This window comes from Ambystoma mexicanum, chromosome 10 (genome assembly GCF_040938575.1).
Source record: "Ambystoma mexicanum isolate Mex_15411 chromosome 10, UKY_AmexF1_1, whole genome shotgun sequence".
In the NCBI taxonomy this organism is placed as follows: Eukaryota; Metazoa; Chordata; class Amphibia; order Caudata; family Ambystomatidae; genus Ambystoma; species Ambystoma mexicanum.
In genome coordinates this window covers 962,057,474-962,083,244 of record NC_090932.1, presented here as the reverse complement: position 1 = coordinate 962,083,244, position 25,771 = coordinate 962,057,474, and positions in this window count along the sequence as shown.

The window sequence follows — 25,771 nt, the reverse complement described above, 5'->3', positions numbered from 1 at the left end:
TTTGGAAGAAAGTTTTGGGCCTTCCCCAATCCACGCCAATTCAGATCATACAGCGGGAGTTGGGCCTTTCCTCCTTCAAATCAATTGTGTTATGGAAAAGATAAAGTTTCTTCAGCAAATGTTTTACGTCAGCACGACCGTAAATCCTGGAAATGCTCCGTAAGGAACTCATGGCATCTCAAAATTCAATGCTGCTAAAGTGGAGACGAAAAATGTGCTCTTCACTGGAAGAGGTTGGAGGCTCACTCAAGGTCCTACTAGATAATCCCATGTGGATCAAGAAGAAGCTGAGGGAGCTTGATTGGACTAACACTTTCGAGTCTGCAAGCAGTTACCAATCAGTCGCTCATATTTCACGGGAATGCCGAAAATTAGACACTGGGGTCATTCCGAGTATGGAGTTAGCCATACCGGGTACCGGGTCTGGGTCCCTGAATGGGGAAATACCAGGCCATTCCGACCTTGGAGGGCCCGGTATTTCCCCATTCAGGGAACCCAGACCCTTTGCATCCCCATTCAAGCCCCAATAGGCAATGGGAATGGGGAGCATGCTAACAGCGGGCCCATTAATGACGGGCCCGTTGTTAGCATCCTGGGCTGCTTGCGGGTCCCGCGAGCAGACCTCGTAATGAGGCGATAGGGGCTTAACGGCGCCGGCAGCTCTACCGGCGCTGTTAACCCCTACCGCCATGCTCGTAATGACCCCCACTGTATGCCTATCTAAATCAATTTCCAGACAAAAACTTTAGAGATCAATTCCTGCGGATCCGTCTGAATCTACAGCCTACGAATGAAATCAGAGCCACTTGCGGCCTCTCAGAAAGTGTTAACTGTCGTTTCTGTAGGGTTGCTTCGGAAGTGGAATCATTGAAACACTGGGTCACCAGCTGCCCTGCACTCACAGAGAGACACACCAATCATTTTAGTCACCTTTTTTCCCACTTTCAAAAGCAAGAGATGGAGGAATGTTGGTCATTGCTGATCTCAGGGAACACGACAAGCCACGTGATCACTATGGTCAAATTTTTGAGCCATTGTTCACTGCATAATGTTTATGAGCAAGCTCTTCTTCTCATTTTTGCCTGCTCTTTCTTTTGTCTTTCTAGTGAATTTCACTTGAAGCAAGTCTTGAATGATGTGATTTTCTTTTCTTTCTTTTTGCTAATAAATGGTTTATATTATATGCAACAAAAAAAAATCCTGCTTTGAATTTGGGGAAGGGGATTACACCCAGGTTGCAAGGAGAAACAATTATCAGGTTTTTGTTGAGCATAACTTATTTCTGTTTTATCTGAATTGCCATATATTCCCTTTATAAGTTTGTTGCATGTGTAAGTGTGAGGGACACAAATTCCATTTTTTAGAGTATTTCCTTTAGTTTATTTTAACAAGCAGGGAAATCCTCTTCAGGGAAGGATAGTGAGGCGTTTCTCAAACCATTTTGAGTCAATAAAATGGCATCTTATGAAATACCTTTGCCAAGTTGTCCGCCTCACATTTCAGACCCCTCACAGTATGTATTCTGGCCCTTGAATTATTTAATTAAAGTGGCACACAAAATCTTACTGGCATGTTTTCAGGTACACGCTATTGTCATTTTTTCCACCTGGCAATTAATGTATCGCATCTGAAATGTTGCAAGTCAAATCAGTTATGATGAGCGATATTTATTTTGTATAATAGACAAGGTTTTTTTCAAATGGCACAAAACATGTTCTGCATTGTCTCTGAGCAGTGTCGACAAATGAATAGCCACAACTAAACCTATTGTTTATTCTGAGCATGCAATTTTATTTGTGCATTCAGCTATCTTTTTTTGCACAGGAGTAACTTTTGTAGGAACTATGGCATATCTTGTAGTCTTGAACTGGTTGATGAACTCTCATCATAATCACATATATACAAACAAAATGTTGGCCTATGTCTTTGGGAAAAGGCACCTTTTACACTGATTTGTAAAGAATTGAAGCTGTTGGGGAAGGGGGCATTCTCTTTCAAACTCTATTCAGAGATGCTAGCTCACCAAATATGCACGCTCAGAAAGTGGCTTTCTTCATAAGTCAGTTGCACACATGGAAAATTGTGCATGCACGAAAGTCAATTAATTCTGCACTTAGAGGGAACATTGCTGGAGACCATGAAAAATGGCGGCAGTGCGCGGTACAAGTCAAATTAACATAAGATAACATCGGTCCAGCTCACTCCACTACCACTTCAAACCACCTTTGAACTCTTAAGCCCTCGCTAAGATCAGAGTCTGGCACAAATGGGGATTTATTCCACCAGCTGGCAGGTTCAGAATGCCACATAGGAATAGACTCAGAACAAAAGTATTGAATGTACAAGAGTACCATATAGTGCACACCCCAAGTCTCCAGGGGAAAGCATGAAGAGGAAAAAAGGGAAAAAAGAGGAAAGTGCAAAAGGGGAAGAGAAAATCCGGCAGGATACTACCAAATGGTATTACCATTAACTTGCAGTTGGTCTGGTGAAATTGCCACCAGATTACAAGTGCCGGTAAGGGCGGTAAATCCCCATTCCATGGAGTCCGGTAGGATTCCATGGGGGGACTTGCCATCATTACCAGAACCGCTACTACCGTTTCTGGTAATACTGGCAGTTTTTGATGGTGGGGTGCCAGAATTACCTCCAGCTTCGAGATGGAGGTAATTCCAGCCAACCCACCACCAATCTCGAAGTTGGCTGATGCAGTAACGTGCTAGTAAAAAGGATTCCCGGCATGTTAACACTGCAACGGCCAACTCATAATGAGGCCCATGGAGTGGTAAACTCCTGTTGTGATAAAACATGAGAGACCAGATTCTGTGTGGACAGAGAATGACTGCTGGCTGGGGCCTCTCCAGGAGGGACTCGGTTGTATGACTGGCTCTGGTCTTACTGATGGCACCAATGTAAGATCACCACTCTACATGGTGAGTGTTTGAGTTAATCAGCCATATTCAGTGGTTTCCCCCACCAGTGAGTGAACAAGAGCGGCTCTTACCCCGGGACAGTGCCTCACAATGGACATGGCCTGGAAAAATAGGTCCATGAGAGGAAGGGAGGTGGTGATGACCTGTAAGTAAGGCAGAGTGGACTCTTCAGGGCCCTTTGGTCTCTGAAACAGGTGGTAGATTAACTGGAGCAATATATTAGAGGAGTTACAGGTTAAACCAACATTGGTTTGTGACCCAGACAAAGGAGCAAAGAAGTGGAAACCAGTGGGAGGAGTTAAGACAGCCCCGAAGCGGGAAATAAAAGGAGTGCATGAAGATATTTGGGCCAAGAGAATGGGAATGGTGTCATTGATAGCAGAATTCAAGACCCACCTTGATAGATTTCATGAGAGGATTTTATTTCTCGAGTCCAAAGACATAGTTGAAGAATCCCTTGCATGAGGAGTGGATAGGTTGCTGGCCAAACTAGAGTAGACGGAGAAAGACCTCAACTAGATGTCTTTAACAACAAAGCGAAAGAAGGTGCAAACTCAGTTTTGTTGGTCTCCCAAAGAAGGACAGCGAGACTCCAGTAGATTTGGCACCTTAAATGCAAGACCAGGTTAAACGATTATAACCACCAGAGGGGGTGATTCTGCAAAAGTTGATGGGTAAGAGAGAGGTGGATTCTGGATGTAGATTTCCACAATTTATCAACATTGACTCTAAAGAGGAGCAAATAGCATTATATACTGGCTTACTGGTTGAGATTGTAGGAGAACTGTAATTTGTACATGCATGTTTTTTGTCATTTGTTAACTGATGCAGTTAAAAGAAACTGGGTGTCTTGTTTGCATGATACATATGAGAGTAAGATCATATATAACATAATCTACAGTCTGAATTTAAACTGACAGTACTGGTAATCTATCATTAACCAAATCCTTCTTAAACTGCCAGTGAAACAAATTGTCAGTATTTAGAGTACACATGTGGGAGTGAAGTCAACATGTACTGAATTGCTCAGGATGAAAACTTGAACAATTACGGCTGTCTGGCTGCATGGGTATCGTGAAAAATGCTAATCATGGATTTACTACTGATACAGGAGATACTAGTTGCTGGGTTAGGCATTACTTGGAAGGCTGGTATCACTGCAGTGTTAACAAGTCTAAGGTCAAGAACAAAACTGTATGTGTCTCTCCCTGGTTTCTAGACCCCCATTATTGGGGTATTACATGAACCACCTGTGGGAACTAACAAACTAATATTCTCTGCATCAATAGGGAGTCTATCACAGGTCCTCTACCTTCCATACCTTCTAGGCATGATGGGTTTTGTGGATTTAATGGCAATCATCTTGGCTGATCTACCTTGACCCTAAACAGATCGTAAACCGATTCATTATTGTGAGCAAACCAGTAACATGTCATACAAGGATGTTGATGCAGAATAACTCTTACAACAAATAATAAGACCAACTCAGGAAGTTGGCAAAATGTCTATTTTTACTGTTTTATTTTTAATTGCCTAAAACAGGGAGTTAGAAGGGGAAATGAACAGACGGATGTTCGATCGTCCTTCAATCATTTTGCATAATAAATACATTTATATGGCAAATGTTTGTCACACGTGACATCATGCTACTTGGCAAACTAAGAAAAACCTACAGGAGATTGTGATTGGCTTAAGGGGAACAACTAAGTATAGAAAGAAAATAGAAATGCTCTCCCTTTGACTGGTCTTCCGCTGGCGACTCAGAAGTCCCTTAGATAGAACATCTAAGTATAGTTTCTTTAAGGGATTGGGTTGTGATTGGGTCTCTACAGTCGGTGGAGAACTTATACCCACCCCTAGTGCAAGTCATCTTCATCAGTACTAGATACACAGTACACCATTGGCTATCAAACTATAAGACCCTTCATTATATGGCCTTCTACAATTGGTTGGCATGCTTGTGCCCTTCTGAAACATTCAGTTTACTAGCAGCAGGTAATATGGTACCCCAGATGCCAGTGGGTGACTTGACTGTGTCTCCCCACCCAATTAGCCCAACATCTCCTCTCGTTCATGCCTTCTGCCATTCAGATTGTCTTTGAACTTGTCCTGGCAAAGTATCACTGCTCCTGAGAATAAAAAGGAGTATAGCACACTCTTATCGTAGTTCAGGTTTGTACACCCAACTCCTATTTCCATCCTTGACTCACGTGCCAGGAGACCGCATTTCTGCTTGTTTTGCAGCATTTAATTGTCTTGAATGAATAAACTTGGCACTCATGATGTTCTTTCTTGCATCTTAACAAGGGCTGATTCAGCTTCTCACGTTCACTGTTCTTCAAGGACAGATAACCGGTTCTTGGCCGCTCCATCCTTTGACACCAGGACAGAAAACTATTTCAGGCCTTTCCTTGATCTTCAGCTGTTTTCTTACTGCAACACAGCTTTCCGATCCTTCTTTCTTCATGGGTCTGGCTTACTAAATTTGTGACACTGACGTCCAGATTCTATATAATGGCGGCACCGCCTGCAGTCTATTCACTACCTATAGCCAGCCTTTATGATTACTTAGTCTACTTGCGTTGCTGCATCTGTACAGTTATAAAATGGATTGCATTTTCTGCAGTGTGTCACGCTAATTTCTTGTGACATCACCAGCTTCTTTTCATCTCATCTTCATATTCCTTCAGGGATCTCCTCCAAGAGATTGTCATCACTGTGGGGGTACATCATAGAGGGTCTTCTCAATGGTTACCTTTTCTTGAAGACTCTCCATGGAATAGGCACAATCACTGGTGTTGTGCATGTCATAAATTCCGGCTTCCAACATATAAGCAGAATGGGGGCAGGACTTCCTACAGAGGCATTCAGCTGCTCCTTTACACTCCACCCTCTGGTTGATTCATTGACCACTCTTTCACCTGTCTCCACATCCTGGGACCTTCTCTTAAAGAAGTGCCTCTTCGGAGTCCAGCTCTTTACTACTCCCTTAAGGGATCCGGCTGACTTTACATGTTCATCACCACTCCAGGTCATATAGCTGTACTGTGCATTCGGATTACAGTAGAGACATCTTCCCACATAGTTTTTGTGCTTTCTTGGATGCAGGAACTTCATTCCCTCAGGTGCTAAGATGCTGGCCTCTATATATTTTCTGATCACTTCATCTGTCAATTACTTCGGTCGAAACCCTGACTCGACATCGATCATGATCTTCATTCCTACTGTTTTCTTTGCTGTCTTCTTGCACTGTGTAATTATTATCCTAATGACACAGAATCCAAACATTATCATCACCAATACTGCTCCTAATAACTTGAAGGTATTCACCGTCCATTGTGGAACCCATAAGAAGATAGACGCGAACCAGCTGTCATCTGCAATATCTTCTGTCTCATCTTCTATTTTGTTGTGCAAAAATCGTTAGCAACGTTATGGCCTCTATCAAGGTCCCATTCTCTTCATCGTGAGAAGGCATGAACGTGCAACATGATTCTCTGATTTTGGTACAAACTCCTCCATCCATTTCTGTGATCATAGAAAGGACATAACTGTTCTGGAGGATCATCAATCTTATGGCCCTCAGTTCTTCCCTTATAGCATTGAATCCCTTTATGGTGGTGTTGATCGTCTGCAGAAGCTCCCAGTGAGTGATCTATAACCACTTTGCATTTGCCATTGTCTGTATCCCTGGCATAAAGATGGTTGTGAATACTGAAGCAGTTTTGCTGAATAGCCTATGCTCATAAGGAATAGCATCAAAGGCTTCTGTTGAGTTTGCTGAAAAATAATTCTCCATCCTTGTTCGATTGAGGAATTCGAGAGATCTTCTCCTCCTCAAATGGCCATCCGCCTTCAGAAACTCTTCAATGTTCATGTCACTTTGAGGAATAACTACCGCTGGATCATGAATAAGTACTATAGAACAAATCCCTCCTCAGTCTTTGAGCAACATGTAGGCTCTGGACCCATAAGCGCAAAAGTGGTCTATTAGAATTACTGTCCCATCCTGCTTGCCTGGTACATCAAAAATTCGGCCACACTGGTGATTCTCTACAACTTTCGTCATGCCATTATTTCTGAAAGACAAGGACGCACTTGATAGAGGTATTATCTGCAATGGTCCTCCTTTATCGTCGACCCATGTCAACAATTTCACAATCTTTGACCAATGATTCTTGCATTCATTCTCCGCAGTATATATAACTGGTTCATAATACCCAGTTAATGCTGCTGCTTTACACACACTCAGGCCATCAGCCATACCTGATCACTATATTCCTTGTTTCTGGCTTCTCTCTTGCCTTCATATCTTGCACATGGTTATCTTCTCTTTGAGATGTCTTTCCAGTTACCCATATCAGAGATGCTGTTCTGCCTTGGAACTGTCCTCTTGTCTGGCAGAGTGTGAGATGCATTAGGCAATGAGCTCTTTGCACTGGTACTTCTGCAGCAATTAATATCTTAGAAGTTCCCATGGCATAAGGTATGAGGGCACAGACGTAGCAGCTCTCGTTATATGTCCTCTCTCCGACCTTTTTCATGTGCTGATACCACATGTTATTACCCAAGTGTGCTGTACTGCCTGGATAAGTGTTTATCGCATTATTGTCTTCCTCTGTATTTCTCCAGTGTCTCTTTAACAAAATGTTTGCAGCCCATGGAAACAACTCTAAAGCAGCTCTATGCTGGGGATGACCTTGGCTCATTGGTAATAGGAAAATCTACAAGAGCTCCTGGGGTGGGGAGAATCAAAGGGACCTCTGCCTTTTTGGGTCAAAAGTATAAAAAAGGTGAATCATGAGAAACAAAAAGACACACAGCTTAACTGTGCATATGTATATCGCGAACCAACATAACAATCCCCTCCACTTATGCCACTCTGGAACTTCTTGAGCTTGCTCATTCTCTGAAATCATGTTAACTTCAACATTTCTCATTTTTGCTGCAGTTTTAAGGAAGGAAAAACACTTTATTCAGGTAACTCTAATAGATTTGGCAGCTGGAGTAGTTCCTCTACTATTGCTATGAACAGCCTTCTGATTACAGGGCCATTCTTAGGATCCTGTAAAAAAGTGTGGATGTCCACATCTCTTCTAACAAGTGCCGAATAAGCTTGAAGAATAAACACAAAAACAGCAAGCACTATACGATGTAAATTCAACAAAGGTAGCAGGCGCCCCTCTCTCGGAAGAACAAGGCAGGATAACCTGTCCAGTGGTTGTTAACCACATTGAGAGTTCGCAGCCATCTGCTTTTTGCTCACTGTACCTTTCACAGATGGGAAATATCCATTTGCATATCAGTCTTTGTCCCGCCCACATGGGCAGTCCAGCACTGAAATTGTCATGATCTCTGCTTCCAAAAGGTCAGGGTTTTTCCAACTCCCTTGGAAGCAGATCCATAACCCAGGTTCCGAGTGCCAACCAGTCCCAATTGGGACCTTTTGGACCCAGTCCTGGCGCCAGTGGCACCAGGCTCATAAATATGCCCAGTCCCAGCGCTGGAAGCGCCGGGCTCATAATGCTTGGGTGGACTTACCTGCAGCAGACCATGCTGCTTACTTGCCTGCCAGTTGAGTCTCTGATCCTCTTCTGTTTGGAACTACTTTTCCTGTTGGGTGGGGCAGGAGCCACTCCCTAGATTCAGAACACTGGAACTCTTCTGGAAAGCAGGAACTCTTTTCTTACCTAGGCGTGGCTGTGGAAGGAGACACCTAAGCACTACAGGAGGCTATTTAAACCACACCCGATGGATGAATCTTGCTTTGCGTTATTCTGCATCCTCAGCAGCAGAACGCTCATCGTGTCTTCTGCATCTGATCCTGGGCCTAAGGAAAAAGGCTTACCATTCTGAATCCAGTCTTCAGCAACACCTATAAAGACAAGAAAGAACAGGTTAGCATTACGGTCTTCAGTGACAGCTCTTCACTTACCTGGTCCATCGGCTGTCACCAACGCCTCGCGCTGCATTCCGGCATCTGAAAGACAAAGGCTTACCTACTCTTCGTGCGCTCCGGAAGTCTTCACACTGCATTCCGGCATCTGAAAGACAAAAGCTTACCAACTCTTCGCACGCTCCGGAGGCCTTCGGCGCTGCATCCCACATCTGAAAGACAAAACAAGGTGCGTTTAAAGACATTGGGGAACTTTAATACTCACGTGCCATTACTCCTTTCCACATCTAACCCAGTGGGTATTCCGGCACCCTGCAGCCGCCCGAACTTGTACCTGCAAAATAAAAAGACAGTTAGAGCGAATCGTGAAGCAGGCAACAAGCGCTTACTTACGTGCTTCCAGGCGCTTCTATTCATCACACGGGCTCCTTCTTCAACTCACTTCAGCCCGCCATCCGCCATCGCCGGAACCCTGCAAAACAAGAGACATCATTACTAAAGACTTTAAAGACATTAGAATTACTCGAAACTTACCGTTCGTGCAGTAAACGACGGACAGCAGTCCTCTGAAGTCAAGAGGCCTGCTCCCCTTATCCAGTGAAGAAACTGGTTACAGCACCCTGCCTCGAGGCAGATGGAGAGCACGGCGTTCACTTACCTAAGGTGAGAGCGTTAACCTTTGGGGTTCTACAGGAGAAGAGAAAGGGAAGAAGAGAGAGACATTCAATAACCCAGTTCATTAATCCCACATTTTCTATCTGCAGACATCTTACCCTTCGAGCCAGACATACAGTGCACAGAGGTCCAGCCCAAAGAGCCAGCCGTGTGTTACACATCACCTTTGAAGATACGGTATACGCCCAGTCAAGACCGGCACCTCTACGGGAATCAGGTGAGCGTTACAGAAATGCTATGGCAATTCCTCTCTGAACAAGAGAGTACCTACAGCAACCCCATACACGTGTTTCAGCCTTGTTGGGCATCATCAGTGAGGTGAAGCTGAGCCTCTCTAAGCCCAGTGAGCAGGGAGTCCACGTTTGGTTGCCCCCAGGTAACCTAGGGTGACCAACCCCAAGTTCCTTCAAAAACGTCAACAAAGGTAGCAGGTGCCACTCTCTCGGAAGAGCAAGGCATGATAACCTGTTCAGTGGTTGTTAACCACATTGAGAGTTCGCAGCCATCTGCTTTTTGCTCACTGTACCTTTCACAGATGGGAAATATCCATTTGCATATCAGTCTTTGTCCCGCCCACATGGGCAGTCCAGCACCGAAATGCTATGGGAATTCCTCTCTGAACAAGAGTACCTACAGCAACCCCATACATGTGTTTGAGCCTTGTTGGGCATCATCAATGAGGTGAAGCTGTGCCTCTCTGAGCACAGTGAGCAGGGAGACCACGTCTGGTTGCCCCCAGGTAACCTAGGGTGACCAACCCCAGGTTTTGTGAACTATACGATGTACATTACTTTCTGGGAAGGCCATAAAATCAGCCAAACAAATATTCAGTATGAAACGATTCAGGGTACCGTTCACGTTTCCAATTCTTAACGAAATGTTGACATTTAGGCATAATCGGGATATATTGGCATTTCTGTAAAGGTCATTTTCAAAGGTCCCTGTGGCTCAAGGAAAAGAGTTGCACACCTGCTATAATATCTATAAGGAGTGCTCAAGGGGAGCCACAGCCCAAAGGCAAATCTGCATTTATTAGTCAGCTTGTTGCCATATCGTCCTTCTTCTTTGTTATTGATCGAGTCTGCACATACTGAAACTCTTCTTCTTGTCTTGCTTTTGGATCGATGGCTGGAGGTGCTGCGGCCTCACCGGTGTAGAGCTTGACGTCAATCAGGTGGATCCATGTTCGTCTGACTTGAACCTTTACTGCTGCTTTACTTACTAAACCTTGGCTCGTGCCACTTCCTAGTGAAGTTTTTGATCAAAAATGTATCACAAGCAAAGAGTCTTGGTGCCAAAAAAAGTGCAGAAGATCTGGTTGCTGAATGGTTTTCAGCTGTGTTCTGAGACCGAACCCCTGGTGCTTGGGCTGATCTGAAATTAGAGAAATACTAGCGGTCATGCATGTCAAATAACCACGTAATTAATTTCCTAACATTTTTGCTGTACTCTGGCATCATCACTTTTACCCATCGATGGAGGAGTTAAAGGCGTTCTCATGCGTCTTCCTGTCACTAGTTTGTGGGGTGTGAGGTGATGGTCCGAAACAGGCTGATCCCTTAGGGCGTATATAGCCATCCCTTTTCAGTGTCAACTTGAGCTTGGATATCCTTTAAGGAGGCTGTTGAGTCTCTCACATATCTCCAAAAATTAGGCCCTAGGATTGGAACCTTCCTTGCTAAGCTCTGTCTATTGTTGTGATGCCCTATTTGCTTGTGCAAGGTCACAGAATGCGTTTTTGAGATGAAGCCCACACCTCCTTTTGGTACGATAGAGGGGGTTTTCCTGGATACCTCACAGTTTTTTGTTTGTGGAAAAAATATTTAGATTTTCCACGCTTTTTGCATTTAGTGATAAGTGCAGGTTTTAATCATCAATTGTATTATGGGCTCATGGTCCCAATTGTGGTCAGCCAACACGTGTTTCGACCTCGTGGGTCTTTATCAAGGCTGATGCATATTTAAAAATTGCACACATATATACAGCAGTTGTTTGTTTGTAGGTGACATTGTGACATATATGTGTGAAGGTGCAGAGCATGAGTTGGGGTGACATTGTGGCGATGCGAATCAAGTGAGTGTGCACAATAGCAATTTTCCATTTCAACATACCACATTTTTACAAATTTTGATACATATGGTTATGTTAATAATGATTCAATATTCAGTAAAGGGGAAAGAAAAAAGCAGAGACGGAAGGAAGAGGCAAGTACAGGATTAGTTGGGTGCAGTTGGACCTGGACTGTTATCTTGGTAGGTTGGGATGTCCTCTTACCTAATTGTAGATTGGTCTTGCCCCCTGTGGGGTCATATGCTGATTCTGGATATGTCCTGTATGATGCAGCTGGGCTCTTCGTAGGCCCTGTGGACAAGAATTAGCAGGTTGAGTTCCTGGGGGAAGCTCATGGTATGGCAAGCTAATCGGTGGCATGCTTGTAAAGGGACCAGCTAGGTATTTGGACAAGTACTAGGTTCAATGTCATCAGGTTGATCCCTCTGTTTGGGTATTCCAGAGGGGGGAGAGATGAGCGAGTGCTCCAGTGAGTTGGTATTAGGGGTGGTTGGCGATGTTATGCTGGTCGTTCCTGTGGGTCTGAATGGTGTGGATAAGGGCAGGGTGCCCTTGCCCCTGTCCGGTTGAAGTTTCAATGGAGTGTGTATCCCGTTTGAGCACCTGTATGCCTGGGTGGGCTGGCAGTGAGTTGTCATTGCGGGGTCCCTGATTTCAGCCTTGAGAGGTAGAAGGGCGTGCAGTGTTCAGATTAGGCCAGCAGTCCTGGGTAGGGGGCATGACATTGTGTTTCTTTGGACTGTCCCACATGTATGCTGGAGCTGGGTGATTTGTGCACCTGCAGGGGGGGGACCTGTGCACTATTAGAATAAGTGGTCCCATGGCTCATGTAAGGGGCCGGCGTAGTCAGGCTATGCCACTTGGTTGCTTAACCGAAGCAATTCTGTGTCCCGTGTGTGCCGAGGAGGGTGCCGCCTCGGCTCGAGCTGCCAAATTTACCTTGAGTTAAGGTAGTCATGCGTAGATCTTATATAGCCCATGTTTATGTGGACAGGCTGGTCTGGGCGGGCTGTGCTGCATTATAGTAATGTGGAAGGTCAGAATCCCGTGGGAGTGGGGGCGTGATGGTCCAGGGAGGCGCCTAGCCTGGGGTGCCCCTGTTGTCTTACCTTTGATCAAGACATGTTGTGGCGTGAATTCGTCCTTGGTCTGTTGGCCCTTCGAACTGCATCACGGGTTGTGGTTATAAGGGATTGGCTCGCTGGTGTGCATGCATATTGGTGAGACAGGCTCACGCTCTGTGCATGTGCAGCAGTGTGTGTTGACATTGTATGCGCTAGTACAGTGCTCTGAAGCATGTGTAGCCTGGTTTTGAAGGAGTGGTGTGATGAGTATGCATGGAGGGTGAGTTCCTGTGGGGTTTCTAGCATACTAATGGTTTAGGGACATGTGTCTAGATGTAGACATGGACCTGCTCGGTGCAAGCCAGCAGATGGGGCATCGCCCTGCTGTGTGGCAGGGTCGTTGCATGTGTGTGCAGGGTGATGAGGTGACTGGGTGGATCAATCCTCGGGGTTGGCTTGACACGCGGGGAGATTGGGGGTCTGGTATCACTGATAGTACTGAATACATCAAGTCACCCCGTGAGTTGTCCTATTGTGGATAAATGCATACCCCTGTACCCATGAAAGGATTTTCTCCCACCATAGTGACAACCCCTATTCTAGGTGTCAGTAACTGTCCCGTGTTTGCATTCATTCTGCTGTATCTCTATAGTGGCGTGTTGCAATTGCCCTTGCGGGGGATTCATTTGGGCTTGCTGTAATTGCTGTGGTTGCTGTTCCTGTTGAATTTGCGGTGTCTGTGTCTGATACACCATCTGATCTTGGGCAAACCCTTCCATAGCTTGTGAGCTGTATGCTGGAGGATAAGCTGTCCTCCCTCTTGAGAATTGACCATTCTATACATACCCCTGGCTCCCTCATATGCGCGCAATGTGCCCTGTCATCCCACAAGTCGAACATACATGAGGAACCTTTCTAATTAGTCCCGCTTAGTTGAACCCTCCTTGCTCATTCTGATTCTCATTCTGTGTATTCTGAAACCCACCTTGATTGTTTTGGAATCCACCCCTTCCTCTCTGTCCCATGCCTTACCTCGTGGTTCAAACCCATTCCCTCCTTGGTCGATCAGGCACTGATTATTCACCTGTCATGAACCTGCTGCTTGGGGTACGCCACTTGTCAATACCGCCACCTCTATGGCATATTTTGACAATTTCTTTTGAACTAGTTTAGCTTCCTCAAGTTTCCTAGCCTCTTCTCTCTTCTTGTTTTTCTCCTGCAACAGCTGACAGTATTGCACTATTTTCAACTGTATTTCTGCCCATGGCTTTGCTTCCATTCCCACTTGCTTTTTCATTTGCCTCTGTACTTGATCAGACAACCGTTGACATAAAATGTGGTAAAATAATGCCACCATTTTTTCCCATGGCTCCCTCGTTTCACGAGTCCAATGCTCTTGAATGTCCTGAATATAAGCAAAAGGACCTTCGTCTTCTTTCATTTTACGTGTCATGATTGCACCCATGTCTGATGTGTCAGGATACAGTACCCTGAGATCCCTCCAGACATCTGCTCTACAATTATTAAATGGCGCTCCATCGTGCGCTCTGTTCTGTGCTGTCACACCCAAATAACCTGCTCTCTTTCATATGTAATCAGCTCTTTCCCCAAGAACGGCTGCTAAAAGACCCTTAATGTCCGCTATGGCTAGCGTGTTTCCTCTTATCATTTTTTTAATTCATAAATCAATCTTCCCGCACCCGATGTCAAACTCGGAAGTTTGCATCTTAAATTATCCTTATCTATCTGCGGCCATGGAATATACTGTGGTCTTGCTCTCCCTTTTTCCAATAAGAGAAACTGTGTAAACCCTAACCCACAATCGGCTCCCATCGTTTACCTATCCGTAGTAGAGACAATGGTTCCTGATCGTCTCCTCCCTGACAATGATCTTAACCTGCTCACATATGGCGGTGATTCTCCCTTCTCACTATATGATCGTCCTTTGGGATGCACTGGATATGCTATGGGATCTGGCATTCTATCCTTTGGTTGCTCTAGATCAGACCATTCTACTTCTTTGTCTGCCTGCAGGCTTCCCTCAGGGGGAACATGCACCTCCTCCCTCCTCCCCACGGAAGGATTCTCTTTCTTCATCTGACATATCTAGTCCCCAACCAGTGTGACTCTCACTTCCTTCACCCTTATCTAAAGTCAGTCTGCTTAAGGATAAGGAACTATGCTCAAGGCTGAACGTATTCTTTTCACTTTGTGGTTGGAAGACCAGCATGTAATCTCCCTTCCCTCGGCATCCTAATTTACTACCTTCCCTTAATTCTTGATAGACTTTATCAATGATGTCTCTGATGTTTCCTTTATCAAAGTTCTATTCTAAGGCTACTCTAGATGGCCCTGACATTGCTCCCTGTAATGAGAGGAACTCTTCTATACTTCCCCATTGTATTGCTTGACTTGGTTCCATCAGCACCTTTTGAATGTGGTTAATGCTGCGCTCCAACTGTCTCCTCTTTCGTTCTAATTCTTCATCTAATTCTCTTTGACTTATTGCTTCCCACCTAACTCTTTCCTCTTCCTGTCTTATCTCGTCTCGCCTTTCCCCTGCTCTCCATTCTTCCTCTTCTCTTTTCCTCTGTATTCTTTTGTCATTTAATTTCTGTGCTTCCTCCTCTTCTCTTTTCCTTTCTTGCCTATCCCGTTCTTCAATTGCTCTCTGCCTGTTGTTATGCTTCCTTTGCTCCTCTGCCCCTTTTTCTTTTTTATTTTGTTGCTCCTGATACATCTGTTGTCACCGCTGTCTGCTCTTTCTTTTATGCTTATCTTCCTATAATCTCCTTTCTCATTCCCTGTCTTTTCTGTCCTGTTCGTCCTGATCTTCTCTTTGCCTTACTTCCTTGATGCTCTTCCCAACTAGCTTGAGCAATAGCTGTCGTCCCATCCACTCATTATGTACGAGCGTTACCTCATCAGCTTTATCCTTCTTTCCTTTCCATCTCTCAATTTCTCGATCTATCTCTGTCGATACATTACATCGCTCACTTTTCTCTTCCTTGTCCTGCAAGATCTCAAAGATCTCCTCTTTTCTCTTAATCTCCTCTAGACTGTTGTCACTGTTATAAACAGGTGGTTCGTATATCGGATTAATATACCCAGTCGCGGCTTTCAGTTCCTTTAAAGGATACAATCCTACATCTTCTGTACTATCTCTGTTTACTTCCGACGAGGTAAGCGGAGCGGAGGGCTCATCACCCTCCTCCTTACACTGATTAAGCATCCACTCTTCAGGTGGCGGATCCTCCCTCTCTTCCTGGTAGATCTTCCAAAGCTATAAAATAGCTAATCTTGTTTCTAACCTCTTTCCCGTGCACGCAGAATGCAAGTATTTGGTAATGTGTTGCAATACTGCTTTTGACAGTGATCCCCCTGTGGCCATGGCATGAACATCTCATCTGCCGTGCCTTTCAACCATTCCGCACTATACTGTTTGAGCTAGGGCATGCGCTTTGGCAATGTCTTACATAAATACATCAGAGGAGTAATGTCTCCCATTGTGACAAGTCTCAATTGACTGTCAATACTTACCAGTGTTTACAAGATACCTTTATAAAAGCAACAAATATGAGCGCGCTCCAACAATCGCCGCTCAAAACCTTTATCTCTCCAATTTTCTCTGTCTACCTTTGGATCTGCACTGATCGCTTCCCTAGATAGATAGTATAACTTTTTAACCTTGTCTTAGTTCTCATACAACAGTTCATGTCGCTCCTCAACACCTTAATTCAACACAAATGCATAAACAGACAGACAAGTCGACTCGCGACATAAAAACCTTAGTGATCACTATTACTCTCTGCCCCTATTAATACCCTGATGTACAGTGTTAAAATTGTCACCTTATGCGGACCAGTCCTGCATGTAGCCTAGATTACTCTGATCGGAGTGTGAGACAACCTCTTCCAAAACCCCTTGGGGTAGGACTCTCGGGTCTTCTCTCTCTCTCTTCGCACAAAAAAAATCTCCTGTTAACCCTGTTACTTTTTTGTTACTTTCGTTACTTTTTAAATTATCACAACCTCATTCCCTCAGTTTGCCATTTCTCTTAGTATACTTGCCATTCACTCGTTCAGCTAGAAGCCCTCAGTATCGTATCCTTCTCCAATCGACCACTTTCGCCTTCTGTCCGCAAAGCGCCTGTGGAAACCAGATAGGAATTTTGTCAAAGAGGGGCCCTGACCACAGTCTCGATTTTACTTGCAAGTTTTCTATTCAGCAGCTCTCCACAGGAAACCGTGCGATCTTCCAGCTAGAAGGCAGAGGATGTCTGATCGTCCAAAGCGCTGGAGTCAGCAGGCCGACGGGTCTGAACCATCCGACAATGCTACCACCTGAACCCGGGGGGGGCTTTAAATCAGTAACACATCATAGAAGGATGGAGATGCAGAATAACTATTACACCAAATAATAAGACCTACGCAGGAAGTTGGCAAAATGTCTCCTTCAACTGATTTATTTTCAATTGTCTAAAAGAGGATGTTACAATGGACATCAATGGACGTTCGATCATGCTCACAATCATTTTGCATAAAAAACACATTTATATAGCAAAGGTTTGTCACAGTTAACATCATACTATGTGGCAAACTAAGAAAAACCTACATGAGATTGTGATTGGCTTAAAGGGTACATCTAAGTATACTCTCTTTAAGGGGTTGGGTTGTGATTGGGTCTCTACAGTCAGGTGGACAACTTATGCCCACCCCTGGTGCAAGTCACCTTCATCAGTTACTAGATACACGGTACACCATTGGCTATTAAACTATGAGGCCCTTTGTCATATGGCCTTCTGCAATTGGTTGGCACACTTGTACCCTTCTGAAACATTTGGCTCACTAGCAGCACGTAAAATGGCACCCCAGGAACCAGTGTGTGGACTTGACTGTGTCTCCCCACCCAATTAGCCAAACATCTCTCATCGCTCATGCCTTCTGCCATTCAGATTGTCTTTGAACTTGTCCTTGCAAAGTATCACTGCTCCAGAGAATAAAATGGAGTATAGGCACAGGCTTATCGTAGTTCAGGTTTGTACGCCCAACTCCTATTTCCATCATTGACTCACGTGACAGGAGATGGTATTTCGGCCTGTTTTTCAGCATTTAATTGTCTTGAATTAATAAACTTGGCACGCATGATGTTCTTTGTTGCACTTTAACAAGGGCTGATTCAGCTTCTCACGTTCACTGTTCTTCAAGGATAGATAACTGGTTCTTGGCTGCTCCATCCTTTGACACCAGGCCAGACTACTATTTTAGGCCTTTCCTCGATCTTCAGCTGTTTTCTTACTGCGACACAGCTTTCTGATCCTGCTTTCTTCATTGGTCTGAGCTTACTAAATATGTGACACCAATGTCCAGATTCTATGTAATGACGCCACGCCATGCAGTCTATTCACTAAGTATAGCGAGCCTTTATGATTAGTTAGTCTACTTGCGTTGCTGCATCTGTACAGTTATAAAATGGCTTGCATTTTCTGCAGTGTTCTTCACAGGGGCAATCTTCATTCCACATATGAAAGTTTACACAATTGTTTACTTCGTCATCAGATTCTATAAGGTCTGTGCATCTTCTTTTTCGACCATGCTTATCAGTGCTTCACGCTAATTTCCTGTGATGTCACCAACCTCTTTTCCTCTCATCTTCATATTCCTTCGAGGATCTCCTCCAAAAGATTGTGATCTGTGTGGGGCTACATCATGTTAATGTTAATGTTAATGTTAATGTTAAAGGATATTTGTACCGCGCACTATCGCCACCGGGGTGGTCCCCTGGCGCTCTGGCGGCTCTGAAAGAGGAAGAGAAAGGGGGGGTTAGTAGGTGGAGGCTGGAAAGGTGCAAGAGTGCATTGATGTGCTTTTGGCACCTCAGCCCGGTGGGTCCGTTGGCTGGGTCTGGGGTGTATGTAGCCGGTAGTCGTTGTGTACTGATGTGCGAGTCTATGTGTGTTTATTGTTTTATTGTTGCAGTGTGGTGAAGTTTGTGCGGTTTGTTGTGCTGGAGGTTTGTGGTTGTGTTTGGTTAGGAGTTTGAGAGGTGTATGCAGAGGAGGAAATTGTTAGTGGTATTGGTTAGTTGGTATCTTTATCCTGAATTTACCAGTTGGGCTCGCGTAATCTCACGCGATCGGGTGCTTGGGCACCCTGTGCCTCTGAAGGTTTGTGGCCGTTCATGCTCATACAGGGTCTTCTCAATGGATACCTTTTCTCAAAGACTATGGGGGTCATTACGACCCAGGGGTTAAGGGGATCACGGCGCCATAACAGATTGCGGCGTCGTTATCCCCTTAATGCCTTACTACGAGGTCCCTTTGCGGCTCCCGACCTTAAAGGCTGGTCTGGACCAGCCATTAAGGTAGGGACCCGCAAAGGGACCTTCAAGGTAATTACGGTACCGCAATTTGCTGTACCGTAATTACCGCCTTCTCCTTTTCCATTGAGCCCTATTGGACAAAAATGGGAATGGGGAAGGGCCAATGGTAAATGGGGAATTACCGCCCTGCCAACCTTGGAATGGGGTGGTAATTCCTCATTTCACCATGGCGGAATTGTTAAGTTACCAGCGTTAACCATGGCGCTAATAATTGTGTATGAGGGCCTATATGTGGAATAGGCACAATCACTTGTGTCGTGCATGTCACGATTGCCGGCTTCCAACATATAAGCAGAATGAGGGCAGGACTTCCTGCAGAGGCATTCACCTGCTCCTCTACAAATTCATTTAACAATAGAGAGAACTGTATGTCTGCAGGGCTGGAGATTGTGGCGGTGTGGCGTGCAGTATTGCCAGCACCATTTCTGCATTTATGTAGGGGACATCCATAAAACCCTATCTTTTGTATGATGTATGGTCCCATTTACTTTGCATAACATTTCCCTACCTAATAAGTTCACTTAGGCTGGAGAGTCCAAAAAAAGCATCCTTTTCGATGAGGAGTCTGCGCATAATGGATGCTAGTTAAGTGACAGCATGTGGTACAGGTGTATTCAAAATGCCAATGCATCAACAGACTGGCAGGATGGAAATTCTGGGAAATAGCGGCAACTGATTGCTGATCTGCTGGCTCCAGTGTCAACTAAACACAAAATAGTTTTCCCACTGACTTCACACTGAACCTATGGGCCAACTTCATCTATGGGAATTCTTTTTCCCAGTAGGTGAAATGGGATCAAGAAGCCACAGATTGTAGGAAGCTTAGGGTCTTCATAATTTGACTTAATTGTGGGAGAAAAATACCCCCTTTTTCTCATAGCACTTTTGGTCATGGATTTATTTTAAATTAGCACCCTCTGGTGGCGGGCCAGCCAATCAGGAGGCCAGGAACATGAGCTGAAACTGGCAATCTCAGCCGACGTTTCAAGTCACCTAATGGCCGGTTCTCCCGTTCCACCATCTTCCTCCCACCCTCCATTCCCTTCTTTCTTACAATCCCCCACCCCACTTAAGTCACTGCTGCTGCGGCAACTGCCACTCCTTCCGCTCTGCCCCAGATGGCCACTATGAAAAGGGAAGAGGGGCTCCGTACTGAGGTGTGGGGTATATTGCACATGTGGTACAGTTGAGGACTTTGTCAAGGGGAGCAAAGGAGTAGTCAGTCAGGAAGGCCTGAAAGGAGACTTGAGCAGAAGTCAAGGTAACTGTGGACAAGAGTAGATATGAGATTTATGTCACAATGATAGTTGGGGTAGGGCTTGTGTATGTTGAAGGGTTGTTGAAGGGTTGATGCAGATTAAGTAAGATTGTTATTGTTTGTGAGAGTCCTGTCATCCAGCGATGAAAGAAGTCAGGGAGCCAGGAATGCCTACGAGACTGACTTTGGGCTGGTTGTTTTCAGGAGAAGAGGGTGAACCTAAAGGTGGGTGTTCACCTGCCGCCTTAGACCATTCCCCAGAGACTTTGTTGGATCTTCTGCAAATTCTTGGGGCTGTGTTGAAACACTCAGAGGTTGCAAATGTTTCATTGGCAACAATACCCTACATTTTTGTCATTTTAATACCAGTCCAGGTGCTGGGTGGAAATTATGTTTGGAGTTGCAAAAGAAGATTGCTCACCCACCCATTCTCAAAGCCCAGCCTGCATTTGCATCCCGCATCAGAGCCAACACTTTTGCATCATCATTTCTGGTGTAGGTAGCTGGTCTAAACTATTGCCACATTGCACAGGAAGTGAATCTTGTATATAATTAGGCTTGCTGGACATGCATCTCATCAGCGGAAGTACAACAAGCAGATGCTTGTTTTTACCTTCAAATCCTACAAAGCTTGTCTCCTGCATCTTTCAGTTTGTGCCTCTGTGGCACCATAGGCCGCCGTCATACGTGCAAGCCTTTCCCCGGGGTTGATTGGTGCCACCAGGGGTCCTTTGCAGGTCAGTGGGGGGGTAAGACAACCTTTCGGTAAGAAAACAGAGGATGGGTTACATACTCTAACCGAGGGCCTGAGTTCTTTTCTTTTATCATGGACTGTGCCCGCTTAAGGTTTTACCATCTGATTGTACCTTTGTGGAATTGGTGCCTCCACTGAGAGTATGCAGGGCATACTCCTGAAATCCCAACTATAAGGGGAATGTTAGACAGCCCTCCAAATGCAGATACAAATTCGTTACATTGGGCCTCATTACAAGGTTGCTGGTCCGGTAACAATGGTACCGGTAAGCTTGCTGGTACCGTTGCTACTGGTCCGGCAAACTACGAGTTCTGCTCACGGGTGCCTTACTGCCTGCCAGTACTGACCTGCCGGACGGACCGGTACCCGCAAGCAGACCATGTCGGATGCACCGGCACCTTTCAGAAGGGTGCCGGTGCATCCGTCCCCCCCATTCCCATTGAGCCGTATGGGGCTCGAATGGGAATGGGGAGCATGTTTTACCGGAGCCCGGGAATGGGCAATTATCGGGTCCGGCAGGGCCGCAATGACTCGGTAATTGCCCACTCCCGGGCGCCGGTAAAAAAACAACTCCGGTGGGGCATGGCTACCGCTGTAGTCGTAATGATTCCCATATAGTCAAAAAACAAAAAATCAGTCCTTCACGCAAGGGTTTCAGTCCTACACTGCTTACATGTTGTAGAAATACCACAACTACGGGGGAATAATTTGGTAGTAAATAACACGAGATTAAGCATCAAAAGCGCGTCTTAAACAGCTCCCTTAAATCAACTGACCAATAAATACTTTGGCAGAATAAAAAAATGAATAAGTGCAAATAAAGTGCAAAATCTGTCTGAACGTGTTTTAATAAAATATGAAGTCAGTGCATAAGAGTGTGAACATGTTTAATGTCTTTCACTAGTCCAGTGAGACCTCTCTGGCATGAGTGAGCAGTGTGAGTTTGTGTGATTGCTTGTATCCATGAAGCCGGGCGTGTGAGTTATGTGTTAAAGGGTGACATGGAGGAGGCTGATGGGACTGCTGGACCTCCAGGGCCCTCACACAGAGGATGACCGGCAGGGGACTGCTGTATTATTCTTACCCATGAAGGGCCTGTGTTGTGTTGGAGTGAATGTTCTTTTTTTTTCTTTTGAAAGGAAGGTTGCAGGCAAGAAAGCGAGATAATGGCCGCCACTAGTGGGCACCAACTTGCAGTTACTGTCATTCTTCAAAGGAGGGGATGCTGCAGTGGGCTAGAGGCCTCTCCTTCTACCTGAGTGGCAAATGGAGAGTTGGCCGGGACTTATCGAAAAGCCGTATTCTCAATGTATACTTTAACTGCACACACAAGCGGGCAGCATGTGGGTTGTAGAGGGAGAACTCGAATCACATGGTTCTTATTAACATTAAAAACAAACACTCGAACTCATCAGGTAGGCCTGAGTGTTTTAATCTGGGCTATTAGGTCGAAAATATTGCATTTGAGTGCAGATAGGGAGAAATGGCATATGAGGAGGGACACACAACTTGTAGGGGTTGTTTGGTTATTTGCCCACTCATTGACTGCCCATGGCCATGCTAATCTCAATGCGTTCCAATGTACACCCACATGGTGTCAAATGAGTGTAACAGAAGTGTCAATGCCCAGTGAAGGGTGTTGTGGCTCAAGTCTTGTAGCTCAGTGTGCTTCACCTGTTGTGTAGATGGCTGTCCATCTGCAATTCAGAAAGGCCTTAAAGACCGTACTCTTTTAATTTACATCCACTAAGGGTTTGTCTCAGTCATTAGCGCCAAGTTGCCTTTTGATGTCAGTTGCGCTGTACTTCGGTACAAACGGTTAACATTAACATTAGATCAGATCGAACACAGGACGGGTCACCTAAGCATTAACAGACACTGAACCTGGTACCTCCAAACTTAACAGAGCAATGAGTGAACTACTGATATAGACCAACTATGTACCTGCATTCCCACATGGGGGAGAAAACATTGCAGAAAGGGACATATAGCTAGGGCTAGGAAACACAAGGAACTGCAGTAATAGGAGCTAGGAGTGCACTCTTAGTTTTCCATATGTAACACATTAGAAAACTAAGGATCACAAATGTTAAAAAGCTGTGCCCTTAAATGCTAAAACCATCAGGGATCACATTCATACCCTTGCTCCGGCCCTTGACGATTTCTTTGCCTCTGGAACCTTCCCCTCCCCTCTGAAGCACTCCCTTGTGCATCCTCTTGTCAAGAAACCCACAGCGGATCCTTCTTGTCCGGCTAACTATCACCCAATTTCCATTACTCCTTTTCTGGGCAAACTCTTGGAAAAGCTGGCCATCTCTCAGCTTAACCTTCATTCCAATTCTGTTGGCTGTCTCCATGACCACCAGTCTGGATTCAGAGCTGCCAGAAGCACTGAAACTGCTCTACTCAACATCCGTGAAGATCTGCTCTCCAACCTTGACTCTAACATTCCCTCTGTCCTCTTTACCTGCTTGTTGCTCCGGCTTTGGTGTCTCTGCATGCTTCCCGTTCACAAGGTAAGGAGGCACCTCTCTCCTTGTTCCGTGTTTCTCCTCCTTTTCCTCTCCCTCCTTCCCCTTCTTACTACTTCCTCCCTCACTAACATTCCACTCTTTCCTTGCCCTTGCCACTTAACTCCCTCTTTTCTCTCTTCCACCTATTCCCCTCACGGTGTTGCCCTTCCACCCCCTCCTCCTGCTACTCCCTTAACCCACTCTCACTTGTTCGGCCAGTGTTGATTCCATGGACCTTGTCCGGTTGCCCCTCACCTCCTGACTGACCCTCTGCCTGTCCTGCCCCCTTTTTCCCTCTCTTGGCATTGTGCGGTGCTCACCTATTTCCACTTCCTCCACACTCCTCACTATAACTCCCCCTACTTTCCCGTTAGTGTCGCTAGCCTAGCTTCTCTCTTATCTGCCCTCACGACATTAAACTCTACTTCATTTGTCGCCTGCTAACCTCTGAATCTCACTGTTCCTACCCTGCTGCCTCTTGTAAGGACAGTTTTCCTGAAGTCCAACTAAGGGCTTAGTAAAACCATTCAACTGAGACAGTACAAGACTCCACTCTTAGTATAAGGCTGTACCACCTGAGTTCAGGGTTGTGTAGACAGAGCAGCCATGCTTATCTTAGGAGGGAGAGAGGGCTTTAGAATCATTACAAAGCAATTGTAATAAAAAATGGTCCAAAGAAACACTGAAACACTATGGGCCTCATCATGAGTCTGGTGGTAACCCTTAAATGCGGCAGTAGTGCTATTACCGCTGCATTTAAGGGTCCGCCAGATCATGGCCTTGGCGGATTTCCCCCCAGCTCTGAGCTGGGGGAAATCCGCAGCAAATTTGCTGATTTTCGGCGCTATTACCGCCGGCGGGAAATCCGCCGGCAGTAATAGCGCAAATTTTCCCCATTGGGCCCAATGGGGAATGAGGAATTCCCGAATGGGCCCAATGGGGAATGGGCACTAACCGTTCTGCCAAACCCGCGATCTGGCGCTAATAGCCCTGGGGGGTTTGGCGGTAGGGCTAATAGCGCCGGCAGTAATAGCGCCGGCGTTACCACCCAACTTGTGATGAGGCCCTATGTATTGTAATAATAAATGGTTTATTTAGACCAAGGTAAATCCTGGGGGAAATAAGTACTGTCACAGATCATATAAACACATTATAGGAAAACACAACACTGCTTGAAGGTACACAGACCAAAGAGTATAACCTAATTTGGAACACCTAACAGTAGTTCTAGGGAAGTCAAAACCAATAGTTACTTTTAGATTACTTCCAGTAATACCAAGATAGTAGACCCTATCAGTTGTACCGTGACGCTCAGCAAGAAATCACTTGGTAATTCAACTGGACAATACAGTTATTCTAGGGGAGTGGACCTTGGGCTGTAACATTAAATTACAGTTGCTTTTTAGTTCACAGACTAAGGGAAGCAATAACCCTTACTTATATTAGGATAACACAGTTATAATCAAGGTAAGTAAAACCTGTACACTTTTGTAAGGGGCTACCAGCAACCTAAAGGTAAGTATGAGCTAAGAAGACTTATTCTGGACAGGCTAACAGCAAGTCAGTGGAAGCAAGCCCCAATCGAGTGCACTCATACAATTATCCTAAAAGGAATAATAAAGTGAAACCAACAGCATTACGTTTTGGAAAAGGGGAACCCAATTCACAAATGAGTAACTGAACCTTCAGTCTACTTTCAGTTAGAATGGCGAGTCAGTTTCTAAGGAAAGCAAGACTTAGATATTACTTATTTAAGAAGGCACACAGCTTATTCAAGGTAAGTGAATCCTATATTTACCTTTCAGAATGGCAGAAGATATCTAAGGTAATAACTTTTTGTCCCTGCCCTTTTTCTTGTTCCCCTCCCACCCCAGCTTGGTCGCTACTGTAACACTTCATGCACTTGCACTAGGACAAATACTGACATGCCTAGTATGCTAGTTTTTCTGTTAGATCATGCAGAAACTTCAAGGCCTAAGAATGATTAATGTATTCCCATGTTCCCTTCCCACCTTGAAACGCTTTGAAGCACTACACCTGTGTATAGGTACTGTATAAATAAACAATACATAAATAATATAAACTATACACTCTCAGAGCTACAGTTACCAACTAATTCATTTACAGGTAAGTCACTTTTCAACACTTATTTTTTTTCAACGCAGACCCCTTAAAGTATCCAGTCCTTCCCAATTCTAGTACATGAGTTCCCTCAAAATTATCCACC